The sequence below is a fragment of the Bubalus bubalis genome, chromosome 9 (assembly GCF_019923935.1).
Source record: "Bubalus bubalis isolate 160015118507 breed Murrah chromosome 9, NDDB_SH_1, whole genome shotgun sequence".
NCBI lineage: Eukaryota > Metazoa > Chordata > Mammalia > Artiodactyla > Bovidae > Bubalus > Bubalus bubalis.
The window spans coordinates 79,974,790-79,986,904 of record NC_059165.1 but is presented as its reverse complement, the minus strand read 5'-3'; the positions used below and the strand labels follow the sequence as shown (position 1 = coordinate 79,986,904).

Below are 12,115 nucleotides of genomic sequence, written 5' to 3'. Positions count from 1 at the left end.
GTGCTGCCAGGGTCCCCACAAGCCAAGCAGCTGTGCCACCTTCACGCTCAACTCTCACTGGGGCAGAGCTACCACAAGCAAAAAAATCTTGCGTCTATACAGGCAGGGTCACTTTGGTAGTGTCTGATTCTTTTCGACCCTGTAGACTGTGGTCTGCCAGGCTTCTCTGTCAGGGTGCAGGGGTGGGGGTGTTCTCCAGGCAAGAATAATGGAATGTATTGGCCAATATTGGTTGCCATACCCTTCTAGAGCACTGTATTTCCTGCTGCCTTAGCTGCCAACTCCCATGAGTACCTGGTGCTGTCAGAACCCATGTGACCCAAGCAGCTGTATCACCTCCACAGCTGGCCCTCACAGGGGCAAACCCAAGTCCTCCAGGGCAGCCTCAGGGGCAAGCCCCAGCGGATGACCCACATGTAGAGGTGGAAATAAAACCACAACTGAAATCCAGGGGCAGTGTGCCTAAGGAAGAAGACCCAAAACCCTCCCACCAGCTGTACAAGCTGCAGATTAAATCCACACAATCAACTAGGCAGACCCTGTGTCTATGGAGTATATAAAAGGTCATTGAGAGCTCCCACAAAAGAAAACACACTAGTTCTGATAGCTGTGGACATGGAGGCAGCAAGACAGAGGAGTAGGACCAGATTAGAATATGAGCTGCCCCCACAGCAGGTCCAGAGATCAGCACAGTGTTGGAGGGCATCCTAGGGAGGTGAGGTGGACTTGTGACTCCCAGTGAAGGAAATGACACTGACAGTAGTGATTCAAGAAAAACATGTATTATTCTTATATTTTGACTTGTTCTGTAGATCCTTTTGGATTTTTTCTTTTTTCTTTTCCTTTATTTCCCTCCTCTGTTATAATTGTTGATTTTATTGGCACTATGAAATCTAATTAAGCATAATGATAGTAAAGATGATCAAAAACCTTGAAAACAAAATGGAGAAAATGCAAGAATAAATTAACAAAGACCTAGAAGAATACAGAGACAAACAACACAATTCCTGAAATTATGTTGGAGTATCATAGGAATCAATAGCAGAATATCTGAAGCAGAAGAATGAATCAGTGAGTTGGAAGATAAAATGGTGGAAATAACTTCTGAAGAGCAGAATAAAGTAAAAAGAATGAAAAGAGCTGAGGACAGTCTCAAAGACCTCTGGGACAATATCAAATGCACCAACCAATGGCAACCCACTCCAGTACTCTTGCCTGGAAAATCCCAAGGACGGGGGAGCCTGGTGGGCTGCCATCTATGGGGTCACACAGAGTCGGACCCGACTGAGTGACTTCACTTTCATTTTCCACTTTCATGCATTGTAGAAGGAAATGGCAACCCACTCCAGTGTTCTTGCCTGGAGAATCCCAAGGACGGGGGAGCCTGGTGGGCTGCCGTCTATGGGGTCGCACAGAGTTGGACACGACTGAAGTGACTTAGCAGCAGTAGCAGCAGCAGAAGAAGAGAAAAACAAAGGTGAAGAGAATAACAAAGGTTATGAGAAAAATTTTGAAGAGATTATAGTTGAAAATTTCCCCAACATGGAAAAGGAAATAATCAAGTCCAAGAAGCAGAGTCCCATACAGGATAAACCCAAGAAGAAACATGCCAAGACACATACTAATCAAACTAACAAATACTAAACACAAAGAAAGACTATTAAAAGCAGCAAGGGAGAAGCAATAAGTAATATACAAGGGAAAACCCATACACTTAACAGCTGATCTTTCAGCAGAAACTCTGCAGGGCAGAAGAGAATGGCAGGATATATTTAAAGTACTGAAAAGGAAAACTCTACAACCAAGATTACTGTACCATGCAAGGATCTCATTCAGAATTGATGGAGAAATAAAACTTTTGCTTTTAAGACAAGCAAAAGTTAAGAGAACTCAGTATCACCAAACCAGCTTTACAACAAATGTTAATGGGACTTATATAGTTAAGAAATACAACAGAAGAAAAAAGATCTACAAAATCAACCCCAAACAATTAAGAAAATGGTAATAGGAAGATATATATCAATAATTACTTTAAATGTAAATGGATTAAATGCTTCAACCAAAAGACACAGACTGGCTGAATGGATACAAAAACAAGACCCATATATATGCTGTCTATAGGAAATCCACTTCAGACCTCAGGACACAGATAGACTGAAAGTGAGAGGATGGAATAAAATATTCCATGCAAATTGGAAGGAAAAGAAAGCTGGAGAAGCAAGCTTCATATCTGACAAAATAGACCTTAAAATAAAGGTTACAAGAGATAAGGAACTGCACTACATAATGATCAAGGAATCAATCAAAAGAAAGACATAACAATTGTAAATACCTATACACCCAAAATAGGAGCACCTCAATACATAAGACAAACACTATCAGAGATAAAAGGAGAAACTGAGGTAACACAATAATACTAGGAAACTTTAATACTCCACTCACACCAATGGACAGATCATCAAAACAGAAAATTAATAAGAAACACAAGTCTTAAGTGATATATTAGATGAGATGGATCTCATTGATATCTTCAGGACATTCCATCCGAATGCAGAAGAATACACCATCTTCTCAAGCGCACATGGAACATTCTCCAGGATAGACCACATCTTGGGTCACAAATCAAACCTCAGTAAATTTAAGAAAATTGAAATCATATCAAGCATCTTCTCCAACCACAATGCTACGAGACTAGATATCAATTACAAGAAAAAAAAGTGTAAGAAACACAAACACACGGAGATTAAACAACATGTTTCTAAATAACCAACAGGTTACTGAAGAAATCAAAGAGAAATAAAAAAATTTATAGAAACAAATGACAGTGAAAACATGACAACTCAAAACCTATGGTGTGCAGCAAAAGCAGTTCTAAGAGAGAAGTTTATAGCAATACAATTCTACCTCAAGAAACAAGAAAAACATCGAATAGATAACCTAACTTTATATCTAAAATAACTGGAACAAGAAGAACAAAAAACCCCTAAAATTAGTAGAAGGAAAGAAATCATAAAGATTCAAGCAGAAAGAAATGAAAGAAACAATAGTAAAGATTAATAAAACTAAAAGCTGGTTCTTTGAGAAGATAAACAAAATTGACAAGCCTTTAGCCAGACTTACATGAAAAAAAGAGAGAAGAATCAAATCAACAAAATTAGAAATGAAAAAGGAGAGACAATGCAAAAATAAGAGGATTATAAGATTTAATAAGGATTATAAGAGACTATTATGAATAACTACATGGCAATAAAATGGATAACCTGGAAGAAATGGACAGATTCTTAGAAAAGTTCAATCTTCAAAGACTGAACCAGGAAGAAATAGAAATTATTAACAACCCAATTATAAGCACTGAAATTGAAGCTGTGACCCACCTCTATGACCCACCTCCTGCTGCTGCTGCTAAGTCGCTTCAGTCGTGTCCGACTCTGTGCGACCCCAGAGATGGCAGCCCACCAGGCTCCCCCATCCCTGGGATTCTCCAGGCAAGAACACCCACCTCCTAGAGTAATGGAAATAAAAACAAAAGTAAACGAGTGGGACCTGATTAAATCTAAAAGGTTTTGCACGGCAAAGGAAACTATAAGCAAGGTGAAAAGACAACCCTCAGAATGGGAGGAAATAATAGCAAATTAAACAACTGACAAAGGATTAATTTCCAAAACATGCAAGCAGCTCATACAACTCAATGCCAGAAAAACAAACAACCCAATCAAAAAGTGGGGAAAAGACCTAAACAGACATTTCTCCAAAGAAGACACACAGATGGCTAACAAACACATGAAAAGATGCTCAACATCACTCATTATTAGAGAAAGGCAAATAAAAACTGCAATGAGATATCACCTCACATCAGTCAGAATGGCCAGCATCAACAAGTCTACAAATAATAAATGCTGGAGAGGGTGTAGAGAAAAGGGAATGCTCTTGCCTGCTGGTAGGAATGTAAATTGATACAGCCACTATGAAAGATGGTATGGAGATTCCTTAAAAAACTAGGAATAAAAACACCATATGACCCAGCAATCCTACTCCTAGGCATATACCCTGAGGAAACCAAAATTGAAAAAAGACACATGTATCCCATTGTTCATTGCAGCACAATTTACAATAGCTAGAACATGGAAGCAAGCTACATGTCCACCAGCAGACGAATGGATAAATAAGTTGTGGTACATATACACAATGGAATATTACTCAGCCATAAAAAGAAATGCATTTGGGTCATTTCTGATGAGGTGGATGAACCTAGAACCTATTATACAGAGTGAAGTGAGTCAGAAAGAGAAATATTGTATTCTAATGCATATATACGGAATCTAGAAAAATGGTACTGAAGAATTTATTTACAAAGCAACAATGGAGAAACAGACATAGAGAATAGACATATGGACATGGGGAGAGGAGAGGAGAGGGTGAGACATATGGAAAGAGTAACATGGAAACTTATATTACCATATGTAAAATAGATAGCCAGTGGGAATTTGCTGTATGGCTCAGGAAACTCAAACAGGGGCTCTGTATCAATCTAATGGGGTGGGATGGGGTGGGAGATGGGAGGGAGGTTCAAAAGGGAGGGGATATATGTATACCTATGGCTGGTTCATGTTGAGGTTTGACAGAAAACAACAAAATTCTGTAAAGCAATTATCCTTCAATAAAAAAATAAATTAAAAATAATGTAACTCATATTACATTACCTTCCCCATGCAAAGCCCTCAAATGGCTTCTCTCTACATTTAGAGTGAAATTCAGTAAACAAACTCTTGACCCTCAACTACATGGACCTGGGAGAACAGTCCTTGCCTCTCTAGCCAGCCTCATCTCACACCACTCTCGCCACAGTGCATTTCTGTTTCCTCAAAGCACCAGCTACTTCTTGCCCCAGAACTTGATGTTTCCCAAGATCTTTGAACGGCTGTGTCCTCCTTCAGATTTCAGCTTGGATAGCACCTCCTCAGAGAGACTTGTTATCTCAACTAAAGTAGTCTACCCTGTCCTCCTTTATTCTTCAGTCTGTCATTTCCATCCTAAAACTTGTCACCATCTACAACGATCTTTGTTTACTTACATATTTCACTTCCCCCACCCCATCATATACTTTATTTTATTTATTTATTTTTTTTATATAGTGAAAACTTTTATATTTGGAATTAGCCAGCTGGACTCAGTTTAGATGATGCCAATTTTGTTGGCAACATCCAAAGCATCATAGTCAGGAGCCAGTCGAACATATGCCTTCTTCTTTCCATCAGGCCTGATCAGAGTATTGACCTTAGCCACGTCAATGTCATAGAGCTTCTCCACAGCCTGTTAATGTGGTGCTTTTTGGCCTTGACATCCACAGTGGATACCAGTGTGCTGTTGTCTTCTATTTTCTTCATGGCTGACTCGGTGGTGAGGGGGAATTTGATGATGGCATAGTGGTCAAGTTTGTTTCTCCTAGGGGTGCTCTTCCGAGGATATTTGGGCTGCCTCCTGAGCCGCAGTGTTTTGGGCCGCCGGAAGGTGGGCTATGTCCGGATCTTCTTTTTTTTGTGGCTGTGGACAGCTTTCAACACTGCTTTCTTGGCCTTCAAAGCCTTTGCTTTGGCTTCAGCTTTGGGAGGAGCAGGGGCTTCCTTCTTCGCCTTTGGCGCCATCTTCATGAAAAGCCCCATCATGTACTTTAGAATGAAGTCCCAGGAGAGCATGGATTTTACTATCTTAGTTACTATTGTTTTCTGTATGCAGAACATGTGTTATCCATAGTAGATATTCAATGAATGTTGGTTGAATGGATAAATGGATATGCTATTATGAGGTTTCAGAAAACACTAGCCTCTTACAATAGGAGAGTGGCATAGAAAAAGCAGAGGAATAGAAGGCCACAAAACTAAAATGCTAAAGTCAAACTTCATTTTATGTCTTTCTTAATTACCGACCCTTCATACCTTTATCAGACAGTGATAGAAGAGAAACTTTGTGTACAGATATTTTTGCAGTTGCCGACTTGATGAAATAGTTTCATGGCTTTCTTTTTCTAAACATAACATGTTTGGATGCAATATTAATAACATCTGTACTTACCGTGTGCCCATGGGTTTCCCTAGTGGCTCAGATGGTAAAGAATCTTCATATAATGCAGGAGACCTGGGCTCAATCCTTGGGTCAGGAAGATCCCCTGGAGAAGGGAATGGCAACCCACTCTAGGATTCTTGCCTGGAGAATCTCTGGTGGCTCAGATGGTAAAGAATCTGTCTGCAATGCAGGAGACACGGGAGATGTGGGTTCAATCCCTGAGTTGGGAAGGACCCCTGGAGGAGGGAATGGCTACCCACTCCAGTATTCTTGCCTGGAGAATTCCATGCACAGAGGAGTCTGGTGGGCTACAGTCCACTGGGTCGTGAAGAGTCAGACTCGACTGAGTGACTAACAGAATAATACCATCTGCCCAACACTAACATAAGGGCTCTGTAAGCATTAAATTATTAATATATACCTTCACAGTAGGCCTATAAGGTAGGAAGGACTATTTCCCCTATTTTACAGATTAGAAAGTATAAAAAGTTTCAACTATTACCCAAGGTCATAAAGATGAGAAACAGCAGAGCTTAGATTTGAAGCCACCATATATGGCTCCAGAATCCATGCTCTTTACTTCTTTGATGTACTAATATTTGTTAATTTGACTAGACTTCTATTTTTAGAACTCTGAGTAAGACGGTAGGCACTGAGAGAGGGCATCAGAGGGCAGACAGACTGAAAACACGATTACAGACGACTAGCCAATCTGATCACATGGACCACAGCCTTGTCTAACTCAATGAAACTAAGTCATGCTGGTGGGGCCACCCAAAATAGATGGGTCATGGTGGAGAGGTCTGACAAAATGTGGTCCACTGAAGAAGGGAATGGCAAACCACTTCAGCTTTTTTGCCTTGAGAAGCCCATGAACAGTATGAAAGGCAAAATGATAGGATACTGAAAGATGAACTCCACAGGTTGGTAGGTGCCCAATATACTTCTAGAGATGAGTGGAGAAATAACTCCAGAAAGAATGAAGGGATGGAGCCAAAGCAAAAACACCACCTAGTTGTGGATGTGACTGGTGATAGAAGCAAGGTCTGATGCTGTAAAGAGCAATATTGCATAGGAACATGGAATGTTAGGTCCATGAATCAAGGCAAATTGGAAGTAGTCAAATAGGAGATGGCAAGAGTGAACATCAACATTTTAGGAACCAGCAAACTAAAATGGATTGGAATGGGTGAATTTAATTCAGATGACCATTATATCTACTACTGTGGGCAAGAATCCTTTAGAAGAAATGGAGTAGCCATCATAGTTAACAAAAGAGTCTGAAATGCAGTACTTGGATGCAATCTCAAAAATAACAGAATGATCTCTGTTCATTTCCAAGGCAAATCATTCAATATCACAGTAATCCAAGTCTATGCCCTGAACAGTAATGCTAAAGAAGCTGAAGGTGAAAGTTTCTATGAAGACCTACAAGACCTTCCAGAACTAACACCCAAAAAGATGTCCTTTTCATTATAGGGGACTGGAATGCAAAAGTAGGAAGTCAAGAAACACCTGGAGTAACAGGCAAATTTGGCCTTGGAGTACAGAATGAAGCAGGGCAAAGGCTAATAGAGTTTTGCCAAGAGAATGCACTGGTCATAGCAAACACCCTCTTCCAACAACACAAGAGAAGATTCTACAAATGTACATCACTGGAAGGCCAACACCAAAATCAGATTGATTATATTTTTTCTGCAGCCAAAGATGGAGAAGCTCTATACAGTCAGCAAAAACAAGACCAGGAGCTGACTGTGGCTCAGATCATGAACTCCTTATTACCAAATTCAGACTTAAATTGAAGAAAGTGGGGATAACCACTAGACCATTCAGGTATGACCTAAATCAAATCCCTTATGATTATACAGTGGAAGTGAGAAATAGATTTAAGGGCCTAGATCTGATGGATAGAGTGCCTGATGAACTATGGACGGAGGTTTGTGACACTGTACAGGACACAGGGACCAAAACCATCCTCAACAAAAAGAATGAAAAAAGGCAAAATGGCTGTCTGAGGAGGCCTTACAAATAGCTGTGAAAAGAAGAGAAGTGAAAAGCAAAGGAGAAAAGGAAAGATATACCCATTTGAATGCAGAGTTCCAAGGAATAGCAAGGAGAGATAAGAAAGCCTTTCTCAGTGATCAACACAAAGAAATAGAGGAAAATAACAGAATGGGAAAGACTAAGATCTCTTCAAGAAAATTAGAGATACCAATGGAACATTTCATGCAAAGATGGGCTCAATAAAGGACAGAAATGGTATGGACCTAACAGAAGCAGAAGATATTAAGAAGAGGTGGTAAGAATACACAGAAGAACTGTACAAAAAAGATCTTCAAGACCCAGATAATCACGATGTTGTGATCACTCACCTAGAGCCAGACATCCTGGAATGTGAAGTCAAGTGGGCCTTAGAAAGCATCACTACGAACAAAGCTAGTGGAGGTGATGGAATTCCAGTTAAGCTATTTCAAATCCTGAAAGATGATGCTGTGAAAGTGCTGCACTCAATATGCCAGCAAATTTGGAAAACTCAGCAGTGACCACAGGACTGGAAAAGGTCAGTTTTCATTCCAATCCCAAAGAAAGGCAATGCCAAAGAATGCTCAAACTACCGCACAATTGCACTCATCTCACACGCTAGTAAAGTAATGCTCAAAATTCTCCAAGCCAGGCTTCAGCAATACGTGAACCGTGAACTTCCAGATGTTCAAGCTGGATTTAGAAAAGGCAGAGGAACCAGAGATCAAATTGCCAATATCTGTTGGATCATCAAAAAAGCAAGAGAGTTCCAGAAAAACATTTATTTCTGCTTTATTGACTATGCCAAAGCCTTTGACTGTGTAGATCACAATAAACTGGAAAATTCTGAAAGAGATGTGAATACCAGACCACCTGACCTGCCTCTTGAGAAACCTGTATGCAGGTCAGGAAGCAACAGTTAGAACTGGACATGGAACAACAGACTGGTTCCAAATGGGAAGAGGAGTATGTCAAGGCTGTATATTGTCACCCTGCTTATTTAACTTATATGCAGAGTACATCATGAGAAATGCTGGGCTAGAAGAACCACAAGTTAGAATCAAGACTGCTGGGAGAAATATGAATAACCTCAGATATGCAGATGACACCACCCTTATGGCAGAAAGTGAAGAAGAACTAAAGAGCCTATTGATGAAAGGGAAAGAGGAGAGTGAAAAAGTTGGCTTAAAGTTCAACATTCAGAAAACTAAGATCATGGCATCCAGTCCCATCACTTCATGGCAAATAGATGGGGAAACAGTGGAAACAGTGTCAGACTTTATTTTTCTGGGCTCCAAAATCACTGCAGATAGTGATTGCAGCCATGAAATTAAAAGATTCTTACTCCTTGGAAGGAAAGTTATGACCAACCTAGATAGCATATTTTTTTTTTTAATTTTATTTTATTTTTAAACTTTACATAACTGTATTAGTTTTGCCAAATATCAAAATGAATCCGCCACAGGTATACATGTGTTCCCCATCCTGAACCCTCCTCCCTCCTCCCTCCCCATTCCATCCCTCTGGGTCGTCCCAGTGCACCAGCCCCAAGCATCCAGCATCGTGCGTCGAACCTGGACTGGCAACTCATTTCATACATGATATTTTACATGTTTCAATGCCATTCTCCCAAATCTTCCCACCCTCTCCCTCTCCCACAGAGTCCATAAGACTGTTCTATACATCAGTGTCTCTTTTGCTGTCTCGTACACAGGGTTATTGTTACCATCTTTCTAAATTCCATATATATGCGTTAGTATACTGTATTGGTGTTTTTCTTTCTGGCTTACTTCACTCTGTATAATAGGCTCCAGTTTCATCCACCTCATTAGAACTGATTCAAATGTATTCTTTTTAATGGCTGAGTAATACTCCATTGTGTATATGTACCACAGCTTTCTTATCCATTCATCTGCTGATGGACATCTAGGTTGCTTCCATGTCCTGGCTATTATAAACAGTGCTGCGATAAACATTGGGGTACTCGTGTCTCTTTCCCTTCTGGTTTTCTCAGTGTATATGCCCAGCAGTGGGATTGCTGGATCATAAGGCATGTCTATTTCCAGTTTTTTAAGGAATCTCCACACTGTTCTCCATAGTGGCTGTACAAGTTTGCATTCCCACCAACAGTGCAAGAGGGTTCCCTTTTCTCCACACCCTCTCCAGCATTTATTTCTTGTAGACTTTTGGATCGCAGCCATTCTGACTGGTGTGAAATGGTACCTCATAGTGGTTTTGATTTGCATTTCTCTGATAATGAGTGATGTTGAGCATCTTTTCATGTGTTTGTTAGCCATCTGTATGTCTTCATTGGAGAAATGTCTATTTAGTTCTTTGGCCCATTTTTTGATTGGGTCATTGATTTTTCTGGAGTTGAGCTGTAGGAGTTGCTTGTATATTCTCGAGATTAGTTGTTTGTCAGTTGCTTCATTTGCTATTATCTTCTCCCATTCTGAAGGCTGTCTTTTCACCTTGCTAATAGTTTCCTTTGATGTGCAGAAGCTTTTAAGGTTAATTAGGTCCCATTTGTTTATTTTTGCTTTTATTTCCAATATTCTGGGAGGTGGGTCATAGAGGATCCTGCTGTGATGTATGTCAGAGAGTGTTTTGCCTATGTTCTCCTCTAGGAGTTTTATAGTTTCTGGCCTTACGTTTAGATCTTTAATCCATTTTGAGTTTATTTTTGTGTATGGTGTTAGAAAGTGTTCTAGTTTCATTCTTTTACAAGTGGTTGACCAGATTTCCCAGCACCACTTGTTAAAGAGATTGTCTTTAATCCATTGTATATTCTTGCCTCCTTTGTCGAAGATAAGGTGTCCATATGTGCGTGGATTTATCTCTGGGCTTTCTATTTTGTTCCATTGATCTATATTTCTGTCTTTGTGCCAGTACCATACTGTCTTGATAACTGTGGCTTTGTAGTAGAGCCTGAAGTCAGGTAGGTTGATTCCTCCAGTTCCATTCTTCTTTCTCAAGATCGCTTTGGCTATTCGAGGTTTTTTGTTTTTCCATACAAATTGTGAAATTATTTGTTCTAGCTCTGTGAAGAATGCTGTTGGTAGCTTGATAGGGATTGCATTGAATCTATAGATTGCTTTGGGTAGTATACTCATTTTCACTATATTGATTCTTCCAATCCATGAACATGGTATATTTCTCCATCTGTTAGTGTCCTCTTTGATTTCTTTCACCAGTGTTTTATAGTTTTCTATATATAGGTCTTTAGATTCTTTAGGTAGATATATTCCTAAGTATTTTATTCTTTCTGTTGCAATGGTGAATGGAATTGTTTCCTTAATTTCTCTTTCTGTTTTCTCATTATTAGTGTATAGGAATGCAAGGGATTTCTGTGTGTTGATTTTATATCCTGCAACTTTACTATAGTCATTGATTAGTTCTAGTAATTTTCTGGTGGAGTCTTTAGGGTTTTCTATGTAGAGGATCATGTCATCTGCAAACAGTGAGAGCTTGACTTCTTCTTTTCCAGTTTGGATTCCTTTTATTTCTTTTTCTGTTCTGATTGCTGTGGCCAAAACTTCCAAAACTATGTTGAATAGTAATGGTGAAAGTGGGCACCCTTGTTTTGTTCCTGACTTTAGAGGAAATGCTTTCAATTTTTCACCATTGAGGATAATGTTTGCTGTGGGTTTGTCATATATAGCTTTGATTATGTTGAGGTATGTTCCTTCTATTCCTGCTTTCTGGAGAGTTTTTATCATAAATGGATGTTGAATTTTGTCAAAGGCTTTCTCTGCATCTATTGAGATAATCATATGGTTTTATTTTTCAATTTGTTAATGTGGTGTATTACACTGATTGATTTGCGGATATTGAAGAATCCTTGCATCCCTGGGATAAAGCCCACTTGGTCATGGTGTATGATCTTTTTAATGTGTTGTTGGATTCTGATTGCTAGAATTTTGTTAAGGATTTTTGCATCTATGTTCATCAGTGATATTGGCCTGTAGTTTTCTTTTTTTGTGGGATCTTTGTCAGGTTTTGGTATTAGGGTGATGGTGGCCTCATAGAATGA

At 39.6% G+C, this 12,115-nt stretch overlaps 1 pseudogene; it reads right to left on the bottom strand.

The window, feature by feature from the left end:
- Nucleotides 1–5,118: 5,118 nt before the first annotated feature.
- Nucleotides 5,119–5,652, bottom strand: LOC102400115 (annotated as a pseudogene).
- Between the last annotated feature and the right edge of the window lie 6,463 nt (nt 5,653–12,115).